The sequence below is a fragment of the Stylophora pistillata genome, unplaced genomic scaffold, assembly GCF_964205215.1.
Source record: "Stylophora pistillata unplaced genomic scaffold, jaStyPist1.2 SCAFFOLD_144, whole genome shotgun sequence".
In the NCBI taxonomy this organism is placed as follows: Eukaryota; Metazoa; Cnidaria; class Anthozoa; order Scleractinia; family Pocilloporidae; genus Stylophora; species Stylophora pistillata.
Window position 1 is genome coordinate 67,241 of NW_028290767.1, and position 14,032 is coordinate 81,272.

The following is a 14,032-nucleotide window of genomic DNA, read 5'->3' on the forward strand; positions in this document are numbered from 1 at the left end:
TAGACGCAGGGAAACCTCGGCAATAGACGCGCAACTCCGGCAAAGCACGGGCGACGAAGTGGCATGCGTGAGAGTGAGAGGCTGTGCAAGGTGTAAGGGCTGAGCCTTGTACTCACGCCTGCCACTTCCACGAAACACATCACCACGCGGCCAAAACGGATTCCCGGGTGCAGTAGATAGTCCCAGGGGAGTTGGAGAGTAGTCGGGCACCTCCTGCCAAATTACGGCAGCCGTAGTGGCACGCCTGCAATTGAGAGGCTGTGCACTGTGAGGCACATGTGCTAAAGAAGGCGGTGAGTCTTGTACTCACGCCTGCCACTTCCACGAAACACATCACCACGCGGCCAAAACTTATTCCCGGGTGAGGTAGATAGTCCCAGGGGAGTTGGGGAGTAGGCGCGCACCTCCTGCCAGATCACGGCAGCCGTAGTGGCACGCCTGCGAGTGAGAGGCTGTGCACTATGAGGCACATGTGCTAAAGAAGGCGGTGAGCCTTGTACTCACGCCTGCCACTTCCACGAAACACATCACCACGCGGCCAAAAGTTATTCCCGGGTGCAGTAGATAGTCCCAGGGGAGCTGGGCAGTAGACGCGCACATCCTGCTAAGTCACGGCAGCCGTAGTGGCACGCCTGCGAGTGAGAGGCTGTGCACTATGAGGCACATGTGCTAAAGAAGGCGGTGAGCCTTGTACTCAAGCCTGCCACTTCCACCAAACGCATGACAACGCCACCAAAATGAAATCCCAGGTGCACTAGACCCAGGGGAACCTCGGCAATAGACGCGCAACTCCGGGAAAGCACGGGCGACGGAGTGACATGCGTGACAGTGAGTGGCTGTGCAAGGTGTACGGGCTGAGCCTTGTACTCACGCCTGCCACTTCCACGAAACACATCACCACGCGGCCAAAACTTATTCCCGGGTGCCGTAGATAGTCCCAGGGGAGTTGGGGAGTAGGCGCGCACCTCCTGCCAGATCACGGCGGCCGTAGTGGCACGCCTGCGAGTGAGAGGCTGTGCACTATGAGGCACATGTGCTAAAGAAGGCGGTGAGCCTTGTACTCACGCCTGCCACTTCCACGAAACACATCACCACGCGGCCAAAAGTTATTCCCGGGTGCAGTAGATAGTCCCAGGGGAGCTGGGCAGTAGACGCGCACATCCTGCCAAGTCACGGCAGCCGTAGTGGCACGCCTGCGAGTGAGAGGCTGTGCACTATGAGGCACATGTGCTAAAGAAGGCGGTGAGCCTTGTACTCAGGCCTGCCACTTCCACCAAGCGCATGACAACGCCACCAAAATGAAATCCCAGGTGCACTAGACGCAGGGAAACCTCGGCAATAGACGCGCAACTCCGGCAAAGCACGGGCGACGAAGTGGCATGCGTGAGAGTGAGAGGCTGTGCAAGGTGTAAGGGCTGAGCCTTGTACTCACGCCTGCCACTTCCACGAAACACATCACCACGCGGCCAAAACGGATTCCCGGGTGCAGTAGATAGTCCCAGGGGAGTTGGAGAGTAGTCGGGCACCTCCTGCCAAATCACGGCAGCCGTAGTGGCACGCCTGCAATTGAGAGGCTGTGCACTGTGAGGCACATGTGCTAAAGAAGGCGGTGAGTCTTGTACTCACGCCTGCCACTTCCACGAAACACATCACCACGCGGCCAAAACTTATTCCCGGGTGAAGTAGATAGTCCCAGGGGAGTTGGGGAGTAGGCGCGCACCTCCTGCCAGATCACGGCAGCCGTAGTGGCACGCCTGCGAGTGAGAGGCTGTGCACTATGAGGCACATGTGCTAAAGAAGGCGGTGAGAATTGTACTCAAGCCTGCCACTTCCACCAAACGCATGACAACGCCACCAAAATGAAATCCCAGGTGCACTAGACCCAGGGGAACCTCGGCAATAGACGCGCAACTCCGGGAAAGCACGGGCGACGGAGTGACATGCGTGACAGTGAGTGGCTGTGCAAGGTGTACGGGCTGAGCCTTGTACTCACGCCTGCCACTTCCACGAAACACATCACCACGCGGCCAAAACTTATTCCCGGGTGCCGTAGATAGTCCCAGGGGAGTTGGGGAGTAGGCGCGCACCTCCTGCCAGATCACGGCGGCCGTAGTGGCACGCCTGCGAGTGAGAGGCTGTGCACTATGAGGCACATGTGCTAAAGAAGGCGGTGAGCCTTGTACTCACGCCTGCCACTTCCACCAAACGCATGACAACGCCACCAAAATGAAATCCCAGGTGCACTAGACGCAGGGAAACCTCGGCAATAGACGCGCAACTCCGGCAAAGCACGGGCGACGAAGTGGCATGGTGAGAGTGAGAGGCTGTGCAAGGTGTAAGGGCTGAGCCTTGTACTCACGCCTGCCACTTCCACGAAACACATCACCACGCGGCCAAAACGGATTCCCGGGTGCAGTAGATAGTCCCAGGGGAGTTGGAGAGTAGTCGGGCACCTCCTGCCAAATCACGGCAGCCGTAGTGGCACGCCTGCAATTGAGAGGCTGTGCACTGTGAGGCACATGTGCTAAAGAAGGCGGTGAGTCTTGTACTCACGCCTGCCACTTCCACGAAACACATCACCACGCGGCCAAAACTTATTCCCGGGTGAAGTAGATAGTCCCAGGGGAGTTGGGGAGTAGGCGCGCACCTCCTGCCAGATCACGGCAGCCGTAGTGGCACGCCTGCGAGTGAGAGGCTGTGCACTATGAGGCACATGTGCTAAAGAAGGCGGTGAGCCTTGTACTCAAGCCTGCCACTTCCACCAAACGCATGACAACGCCACCAAAATGAAATCCCAGGTGCACTAGACCCAGGGGAACCTCGGCAATAGACGCGCAACTCCGGGAAAGCACGGGCGACGGAGTGACAAGCGTGAGAGTGAGTGGCTGTGCAAGGTGTACGGGCTGAGCCTTGTACTCACGCCTGCCACTTCCACGAAACACATCACCACGCGGCCAAAACTTATTCCCGGGTGCCGTAGATAGTCCCAGGGGAGTTGGGGAGTAGGCGCGCACCTCCTGCCAGATCACGGCGGCCGTAGTGGCACGCCTGCGAGTGAGAGGCTGTGCACTATGAGGCACATGTGCTAAAGAAGGCGGTGAGCCTTGTACTCACGCCTGCCACTTCCACGAAACACATCACCACGCGGCCAAAAGTTATTCCCGGGTGCAGTAGATAGTCCCAGGAGAGCTGGGCAGTAGACGCGCGCATCCTGCCAAGTCACGGCAGCCGTAGTGGCACGCCTGCGAGTGAGAGGCTGTGCACTATGAGGCACATGTGCTAAAGAAGGCGGTGAGCCTTGTACTCAAGCCTGCCACTTCCACCAAACGCATGACAACGCCACCAAAATGAAATCCCAGGTGCACTAGACCCAGGGGAACCTCGGCAATAGACGCGCAACTCCGGGAAAGCACGGGCGACGGAGTGACATGCGTGAGAGTGAGTGGCTGTGCAAGGTGTACGGGCTGAGCCTTGTACTCACGCCTGCCACTTCCACGAAACACATCACCACGCGGCCAAAACTTATTCCCGGGTGCCGTAGATAGTCCCAGGGGAGTTGGGGAGTAGGCGCGCACCTCCTGCCAGATCACGGCGGCCGTAGTGGCACGCCTGCGAGTGAGAGGCTGTGCACTATGAGGCACATGTGCTAAAGAAGGCGGTGAGCCTTGTACTCACGCCTGCCACTTCCACCAAACGCATGACAACGCCACCAAAATGAAATCCCAGGTGCACTAGACGCAGGGATACCTCGGCAATAGACGCGCAACTCCGGCAAAGCACGGGCGACGAAGTGGCATGCGTGAGAGTGAGAGGCTGTGCAAGGTGTAAGGGCTGAGCCTTGTACTCACGCCTGCCACTTCCACGAAACACATCACCACGCGGCCAAAACGGATTCCCGAGTGCAGTAGATAGTCCCAGGGGAGTTGGAGAGTAGTCGGGCACCTCCTGCCAAATCACGGCAGCCGTAGTGGCACGCCTGCAATTGAGAGGCTGTGCACTGTGAGGCACATGTGCTAAAGAAGGCGGTGAGTCTTGTACTCACGCCTGCCACTTCCACGAAACACATCACCACGCGGCCAAAACTTATTCCCGGGTGAGGTAGATAGTCCCAGGGGAGTTGGGGAGTAGGCGCGCACCTCCTGCCAGATCACGGCAGCCGTAGTGGCACGCCTGCGAGTGAGAGGCTGTGCACTATGAGGCACATGTGCTAAAGAAGGCGGTGAGCCTTGTACTCACGCCTGCCACTTCCACGAAACACATCACCACGCGGCCAAAAGTTATTCCCGGGTGCAGTAGATAGTCCCAGGGGAGCTGGGCAGTAGACGCGCACATCCTGCCAAGTCACGGCAGCCGTAGTGGCACGCCTGCGAGTGAGAGGCTGTGCACTATGAGGCACATGTGCTAAAGAAGGCGGTGAGCCTTGTACTCAAGCCTGCCACTTCCACCAAACGCATGACAACGCCACCAAAATGAAATCCCAGGTGCACTAGACCCAGGGGAACCTCGGCAATAGACGCGCAACTCCGGGAAAGCACGGGCGACGGAGTGACATGCGTGACAGTGAGTGGCTGTGCAAGGTGTACGGGCTGAGCCTTGTACTCACGCCTGCCACTTCCACGAAACACATCACCACGCGGCCAAAACTTATTCCCGGGTGCCGTAGATAGTCCCAGGGGAGTTGGGGAGTAGGCGCGCACCTCCTGCCAGATCACGGCGGCCGTAGTGGCACGCCTGCGAGTGAGAGGCTGTGCACTATGAGGCACATGTGCTAAAGAAGGCGGTGAGCCTTGTACTCACGCCTGCCACTTCCACGAAACACATCACCACGCGGCCAAAAGTTATTCCCCGGTGCAGTAGATAGTCCCAGGGGAGCTGGGCAGTAGACGCGCACATCCTGCCAAGTCACGGCAGCCGTAGTGGCACGCCTGCGAGTGAGAGGCTGTGCACTATGAGGCACATGTGCTAAAGAAGGCGGTGAGCCTTGTACTCAGGCCTGCCACTTCCACCAAACGCATGACAACGCCACCAAAATGAAATCCCAGGTGCACTAGACGCAGGGAAACCTCGGCAATAGACGCGCAACTCCGGCAAAGCACGGGCGACGAAGTGGCATGCGTGAGAGTGAGAGGCTGTGCAAGGTGTAAGGGCTGAGCCTTGTACTCACGCCTGCCACTTCCACGAAACACATCACCACGCGGCCAAAACGGATTCCCGGGTGCAGTAGATAGTCCCAGGGGAGATGGAGAGTAGTCGGGCACCTCCTGCCAAATCACGGCAGCCGTAGTGGCACGCCTGCAATTGAGAGGCTGTGCACTGTGAGGCACATGTGCTAAAGAAGGCGGTGAGTCTTGTACTCACGCCTGCCACTTCCACGAAACACATCACCACGCGGCCAAAACTTATTCCCGGGTGAAGTAGATAGTCCCAGGGGAGTTGGGGAGTAGGCGCGCACCTCCTGCCAGATCACGGCAGCCGTAGTGGCACGCCAGCGAGTGAGAGGCTGTGCACTATGAGGCACATGTGGTAAAGAAGGCGGTGAGAATTGTACTCAAGCCTGCCACTTCCACCAAACGCATGACAACGCCACCAAAATGAAATCCCAGGTGCACTAGACCCAGGGGAACCTCGGCAATAGACGCGCAACTCCGGGAAAGCACGGGCGACGGAGTGACATGCGTGACAGTGAGTGGCTGTGCAAGGTGTACGGGCTGAGCCTTGTACTCACGCCTGCCACTTCCACGAAACACATCACCACGCGGCCAAAACTTATTCCCGGGTGCCGTAGATAGTCCCAGGGGAGTTGGGGAGTAGGCGCGCACCTCCTGCCAGATCACGGCGGCCGTAGTGGCACGCCTGCGAGTGAGAGGCTGTGCACTATGAGGCACATGTGCTAAAGAAGGCGGTGAGCCTTGTACTCACGCCTGCCACTTCCACCAAACGCATGACAACGCCACCAAAATGAAATCCCAGGTGCACTAGACACAGGGAAACCTCGGCAATAGACGCGCAACTCCGGCAAAGCACGGGCGACGAAGTGGCATGCGTGAGAGTGAGAGGCTGTGCAAGGTGTAAGGGCTGAGCCTTGTACTCACGCCTGCCACTTCCACGAAACACATCACCACGCGGCCAAAACGGATTCCCGGGTGCAGTAGATAGTCCCAGGGAAGTTGGAGAGTAGTCGGGCACCTCCTGCCAAATCACGGCAGCCGTAGTGGCACGCCTGCAATTGAGAGGCTGTGCACTGTGAGGCACATGTGCTAAAGAAGGCGGTGAGTCTTGTACTCACGCCTGCCACTTCCACGAAACACATCACCACGCGGCCAAAACTTATTCCCGGGTGAAGTAGATAGTCCCAGGGGAGTTGGGGAGTAGGCGCGCACCTCCTGCCAGATCACGGCAGCCGTAGTGGCACGCCTGCGAGTGAGAGGCTGTGCACTATGAGGCACATGTGCTAAAGAAGGCGGTGAGCCTTGTACTCAAGCCTGCCACTTCCACCAAACGCATGACAACGCCACCAAAATGAAATCCCAGGTGCACTAGACCCAGGGGAACCTCGGCAATAGACGCGCAACTCCGGGAAAGCACGGGCGACGGAGTGACAAGCGTGAGAGTGAGTGGCTGTGCAAGGTGTACGGGCTGAGCCTTGTACTCACGCCTGCCACTTCCACGAAACACATCACCACGCGGCCAAAACTTATTTCCGGGTGCCGTAGATAGTCCCAGGGGAGTTGGGGAGTAGGCGCGCACCTCCTGCCAGATCACGGCGGCCGTAGTGGCACGCCTGCGAGTGAGAGGCTGTGCACTATGAGGCACATGTGCTAAAGAAGGCGGTGAGCCTTGTACTCACGCCTGCCACTTCCACGAAACACATCACCACGCGGCCAAAAGTTATTCCCGGGTGCAGTAGATAGTCCCAGGAGAGCTGGGCAGTAGACGCGCGCATCCTGCCAAGTCACGGCAGCCGTAGTGGCACGCCTGCGAGTGAGAGGCTGTGCACTATGAGGCACATGTGCTAAAGAAGGCGGTGAGCCTTGTACTCAAGCCTGCCACTTCCACCAAACGCATGACAACGCCACCAAAATGAAATCCCAGGTGCACTAGACCCAGGGGAACCTCGGCAATAGACGCGCAACTCCGGGAAAGCACGGGCGACGGAGTGACATGCGTGAGAGTGAGTGGCTGTGCAAGGTGTACGGGCTGAGCCTTGTACTCACGCCTGCCACTTCCACGAAACACATCACCACGCGGCCAAAACTTATTCCCGGGTGCCGTAGATAGTCCCAGGGGAGTTGGGGAGTAGGCGCGCACCTCCTGCCAGATCACGGCGGCCGTAGTGGCACGCCTGCGAGTGAGAGGCTGTGCACTATAAGGCACATGTGCTAAAGAAGGCGGTGAGCCTTGTACTCACGCCTGCCACTTCCACCAAACGCATGACAACGCCACCAAAATGAAATCCCAGGTGCACTAGACGCAGGGAAACCTCGGCAATAGACGCGCAACTCCGGCAAAGCACGGGCGACGAAGTGGCATGCGTGAGAGTGAGAGGCTGTGCAAGGTGTAAGGGCTGAGCCTTGTACTCACGCCTGCCACTTCCACGAAACACATCACCACGCGGCCAAAACGGATTCCCGGGTGCAGTAGATAGTCCCAGGGGAGTTGGAGAGTAGTCGGGCACCTCCTGCCAAATCACGGCAGCCGTAGTGGCACGCCTGCAATTGAGAGGCTGTGCACTGTGAGGCACATGTGCTAAAGAAGGCGGTGAGTCTTGTACTCACGCCTGCCACTTCCACGAAACACATCACCACGCGGCCAAAACTTATTCCCGGGTGAAGTAGATAGTCCCAGGGGAGTTGGGGAGTAGGCGCGCACCTCCTGCCAGATCACGGCAGCCGTAGTGGCACGCCTGCGAGTGAGAGGCTGTGCACTATGAGGCACATGTGCTAAAGAAGGCGGTGAGCCTTGTACTCACGCCTGCCACTTCCACGAAACACATCACCACGCGGCCAAAAGTTATTCCCGGGTGCAGTAGATAGTCCCAGGGGAGCTGGGCAGTAGACGCGCACATCCTGCCAAGTCACGGCAGCCGTAGTGGCACGCCTGCGAGTGAGAGGCTGTGCACTATGAGGCACATGTGCTAAAGAAGGCGGTGAGCCTTGTACTCAAGCCTGCCACTTCCACCAAACGCATGACAACGCCACCAAAATGAAATCCCAGGTGCACTAGACCCAGGGGAACCTCGGCAATAGACGCGCAACTCCGGGAAAGCACGGGCGACGGAGTGACATGCGTGACAGTGAGTGGCTGTGCAAGGTGTACGGGCTGAGCCTTGTACTCACGCCTGCCACTTCCACGAAACACATCACCACGCGGCCAAAACTTATTCCCGGGTGCCGTAGATAGTCCCAGGGGAGTTGGGGAGTAGGCGCGCACCTCCTGCCAGATCACGGTGGCCGTAGTGGCACGCCTGCGAGTGAGAGGCTGTGCACTATGAGGCACATGTGCTAAAGAAGGCGGTGAGCCTTGTACTCACGCCTGCCACTTCCACGAAACACATCACCACGCGGCCAAAAGTTATTCCCGGGTGCAGTAGATAGTCCCAGGGGAGCTGGGCAGTAGACGCGCACATCCTGCCAAGTCACGGCAGCCGTAGTGGCACGCCTGCGAGTGAGAGGCTGTGCACTATGAGGCACATGTGCTAAAGAAGGCGGTGAGCCTTGTACTCAGGCCTGCCACTTCCACCAAACGCATGACAACGCCACCAAAATGAAATCCCAGGTGCACTAGACGCAGGGAAACCTCGGCAATAGACGCGCAACTCCGGCAAAGCACGGGCGACGAAGTGGCATGCGTGAGAGTGAGAGGCTGTGCAAGGTGTAAGGGCTGAGCCTTGTACTCACGCCTGCCACTTCCACGAAACACATCACCACGCGGACAAAACGGATTCCCGGGTGCAGTAGATAGTCCCAGGAGAGTTGGAGAGTAGTCGGGCACCTCCTGCCAAATCACGGCAGCCGTAGTGGCACGCCTGCAATTGAGAGGCTGTGCACTGTGAGGCACATGTGCTAAAGAAGGCGGTGAGTCTTGTACTCACGCCTGCCACTTCCACGAAACACATCACCACGCGGCCAAAACTTATTCCCGGGTGCCGTAGATAGTCCCAGGGGAGTTGGGGAGTAGGCGCGCACCTCCTGCCAGATCACGGCAGCCGTAGTGGCACGCCTGCGAGTGAGAGGCTGTGCACTATGAGGCACATGTGCTAAAGAAGGCGGTGAGAATTGTACTCAAGCCTGCCACTTCCACCAAAGGCATGACAACGCCACCAAAATGAAATCCCAGGTGCACTAGACCCAGGGGAACCTCGGCAATAGACGCGCAACTCTGGGAAAGCACGGGCGACGGAGTGACATGCGTGACAGTGAGTGGCTGTGCAAGGTGTACGGGCTAAGCCTTGTACTCACGCCTGCCACTTCCACGAAACACATCACCACGCGGCCAAAACTTATTCCCGGGTGCCGTAGATAGTCCCAGGGGAGTTGGGGAGTAGGCGCGCACCTCCTGCCAGATCACGGCGGCCGTAGTGGCACGCCTGCGAGTGAGAGGCTGTGCACTATGAGGCACATGTGCTAAAGAAGGCGGTGAGCCTTGTACTCACGCCTGCCACTTCCACCAAACGCATGACAACGCCACCAAAATGAAATCCCAGGTGCACTAGACGCAGGGAAACCTCGGCAATAGACGCGCAACTCCGGCAAAGCACGGGCGACGAAGTGGCATGCGTGAGAGTGAGAGGCTGTGCAAGGTGTAAGGGCTGAGCCTTGTACTCACGCCTGCCACTTCCACGAAACACATCACCACGCGGCCAAAACGGATTCCCGGGTGCAGTAGATAGTCCCAGGGGAGTTGGAGAGTAGTCGGGCACCTCCTGCCAAATCACGGCAGCCGTAGTGGCACGCCTGCAATTGAGAGGCTGTGCACTGTGAGGCACATGTGCTAAAGAAGGCGGTGAGTCTTGTACTCACGCCTGCCACTTCCACGAAACACATCACCACGCGGCCAAAACTTATTCCCGGGTGAAGTAGATAGTCCCAGGGGAGTTGGGGAGTAGGCGCGCACCTCCTGCCAGATCACGGCAGCCGTAGTGGCACGCCTGCGAGTGAGAGGCTCTGCACTATGAGGCACATGTGCTAAAGAAGGCGGTGAGCCTTGTACTCAAGCCTGCCACTTCCACCAAACGCATGACAACGCCACCAAAATGAAATCCCAGGTGCACTAGACCCAGGGGAACCTCGGCAAAAGACGCGCAACTCCGGGAAAGCACGGGCGACGGAGTGACAAGCGTGAGAGTGAGTGGCTGTGCAAGGTGTACGGGCTGAGCCTTGTACTCACGCCTGCCACTTCCACGAAACACATTACCACGCGGCCAAAACTTATTCCCGGGTGCCGTAGATAGTCCCAGGGGAGTTGGGGAGTAGGCGCGCACCTCCTGCCAGATCACGGCGGCCGTAGTGGCACGCCTGCGAGTGAGAGGCTGTGCACTATGAGGCACATGTGCTAAAGAAGGCGGTGAGCCTTGTACTCACGCCTGCCACTTCCACGAAACACATCACCACGCGGCCAAAAGTTATTCCCGGGTGCAGTAGATAGTACCAGGAGAGCTGGGCAGTAGACGCGCGCATCCTGCCAAGTCACGGCAGCCGTAGTGGCACGCCTGCGAGTGAGAGGCTGTGCACTATGAGGCACATGTGCTAAAGAAGGCGGTGAGCCTTGTACTCAAGCCTGCCACTTCCACCAAACGCATGACAACGCCACCAAAATGAAATCCCAGGTGCACTAGACCCAGGGGAACCTCGGCAATAGACGCGCAACTCCGGGAAAGCACGGGCGACGGAGTGACATGCGTGAGAATGAGTGGCTGTGCAAGGTGTACGGGCTGAGCCTTGTACTCACGCCTGCCACTTCCACGAAACACATCACCACGCGGCCAAAACTTATTTCCGGGTGCCGTAGATAGTCCCAGGGGAGTTGGGGAGTAGGCGCGCACCTCCTGCCAGATCACGGCGGCCGTAGTGGCACGCCTGCGAGTGAGAGGCTGTGCACTATGAGGCACATGTGCTAAAGAAGGCGGTGAGCCTTGTACTCACGCCTGCCACTTCCACGAAACACATCACCACGCGGCCAAAAGTTATTCCCGGGTGCAGTAGATAGTCCCAGGAGAGCTGGGCAGTAGACGCGCGCATCCTGCCAAGTCACGGCAGCCGTAGTGGCACGCCTGCGAGTGAGAGGCTGTGCACTATGAGGCACATGTGCTAAAGAAGGCGGTGAGCCTTGTACTCAAGCCTGCCACTTCCACCAAACGCATGACAACGCCACCAAAATGAAATCCCAGGTGCACTAGACCCAGGGGAACCTCGGCAATAGACGCGCAACTCCGGGAAAGCACGGGCGACGGAGTGACATGCGTGAGAGTGAGTGGCTGTGCAAGGTGTACGGGCTGAGCCTTGTACTCACGCCTGCCACTTCCACGAAACACATCACCACGCGGCCAAAACTTATTCCCGGGTGCCGTAGATAGTCCCAGGGGAGTTGGGGAGTAGGCGCGCACCTCCTGCCAGATCACGGCGGCCGTAGTGGCACGCCTGCGAGTGAGAGGCTGTGCACTATAAGGCACATGTGCTAAAGAAGGCGGTGAGCCTTGTACTCACGCCTGCCACTTCCACCAAACGCATGACAACGCCACCAAAATGAAATCCCAGGTGCACTAGACGCAGGGAAACCTCGGCAATAGACGCGCAACTCCGGCAAAGCACGGGCGACGAAGTGGCATGCGTGAGAGTGAGAGGCTGTGCAAGGTGTAAGGGCTGAGCCTTGTACTCACGCCTGCCACTTCCACGAAACACATCACCACGCGGCCAAAACGGATTCCCGGGTGCAGTAGATAGTCCCAGGGGAGTTGGAGAGTAGTCGGGCACCTCCTGCCAAATCACGGCAGCCGTAGTGGCACGCCTGCAATTGAGAGGCTGTGCACTGTGAGGCACATGTGCTAAAGAAGGCGGTGAGTCTTGTACTCACGCCTGCCACTTCCACGAAACACATCACCACGCGGCCAAAACTTATTCCCGGGTGAAGTAGATAGTCCCAGGGGAGTTGGGGAGTAGGCGCGCACCTCCTGCCAGATCACGGCAGCCGTAGTGGCACGCCTGCGAGTGAGAGGCTGTGCACTATGAGGCACATGTGCTAAAGAAGGCGCTGAGCCTTGTACTCACGCCTGCCACTTCCACGAAACACATCACCACGCGGCCAAAAGTTATTCCCGGATGCAGTAGATAGTCCCAGGGGAGCTGGGCAGTAGACGCGCACATCCTGCCAAGTCACGGCAGCCGTAGTGGCACGCCTGCGAGTGAGAGGCTGTGCACTATGAGGCACATGTGCTAAAGAAGGCGGTGAGCCTTGTACTCAAGCCTGCCACTTCCACCAAACGCATGACAACGCCACCAAAATGAAATCCCAGGTGCACTAGACCCAGGGGAACCTCGGCAATAGACGCGCAACTCCGGGAAAGCACGGGCGACGGAGTGACATGCGTGACAGTGAGTGGCTGTGCAAGGTGTACGGGCTGAGCCTTGTACTCACGCCTGCCACTTCCACGAAACACATCACCACGCGGCCAAAACTTATTCCCGGGTGCCGTAGATAGTCCCAGGGGAGTTGGGGAGTAGGCGCGCACCTCCTGCCAGATCACGGCGGCCGTAGTGGCACGCCTGCGAGTGAGAGGCTGTGCACTATGAGGCACATGTGCTAAAGAAGGCGGTGAGCCTTGTACTCACGCCTGCCACTTCCACGAAACACATCACCACGCGGCTAAAAGTTATTCCCGGGTGCAGTAGATAGTCCCAGGGGAGCTGGGCAGTAGACGCGCACATCCTGCCAAGTCACGGCAGCCGTAGTGGCACGCCTGCGAGTGAGAGGCTGTGCACTATGAGGCACATGTGCTAAAGAAGGCGGTGAGCCTTGTACTCAGGCCTGCCACTTCCACCAAACGCATGACAACGCCACCAAAATGAAATCCCAGGTGCACTAGACGCAGGGAAACCTCGGCAATAGACGCGCAACTCCGGCAAAGCACGGGCGACGAAGTGGCATGCGTGAGAGTGAGAGGCTGTGCAAGGTGTAAGGGCTGAGCCTTGTACTCACGCCTGCCACTTCCACGAAACACATCACCACGCGGACAAAACGGATTCCCGGGTGCAGTAGATAGTCCCAGGAGAGTTGGAGAGTAGTCGGGCACCTCCTGCCAAATCACGGCAGCCGTAGTGGCACGCCTGCAATTGAGAGGCTGTGCACTGTGAGGCACATGTGCTAAAGAAGGCGGTGAGTCTTGTACTCACGCCTGCCACTTCCACGAAACACATCACCACGCGGCCAAAACTTATTCCCGGGTGCCGTAGATAGTCCCAGGGGAGTTGGGGAGTAGGCGCGCACCTCCTGCCAGATCACGGCAGCCGTAGTGGCACGCCTGCGAGTGAGAGGCTGTGCACTATGAGGCACATGTGCTAAAGAAGGCGGTGAGAATTGTACTCAAGCCTGCCACTTCCACCAAAGGCATGACAACGCCACCAAAATGAAATCCCAGGTGCACTAGACCCAGGGGAACCTCGGCAATAGACGCGCAACTCTGGGAAAGCACGGGCGACGGAGTGACATGCGTGACAGTGAGTGGCTGTGCAAGGTGTACGGGCTAAGCCTTGTACTCACGCCTGCCACTTCCACGAAACACATCACCACGCGGCCAAAACTTATTCCCGGGTGCCGTAGATAGTCCCAGGGGAGTTGGGGAGTAGGCGCGCACCTCCTGCCAGATCACGGCGGCCGTAGTGGCACGCCTGCGAGTGAGAGGCTGTGCACTATGAGGCACATGTGCTAAAGAAGGCGGTGAGCCTTGTACTCACGCCTGCCACTTCCACCAAACGCATGACAACGCCACCAAAATGAAATCCCAGGTGCACTAGACGCAGGGAAACCTCGGCAATAGACG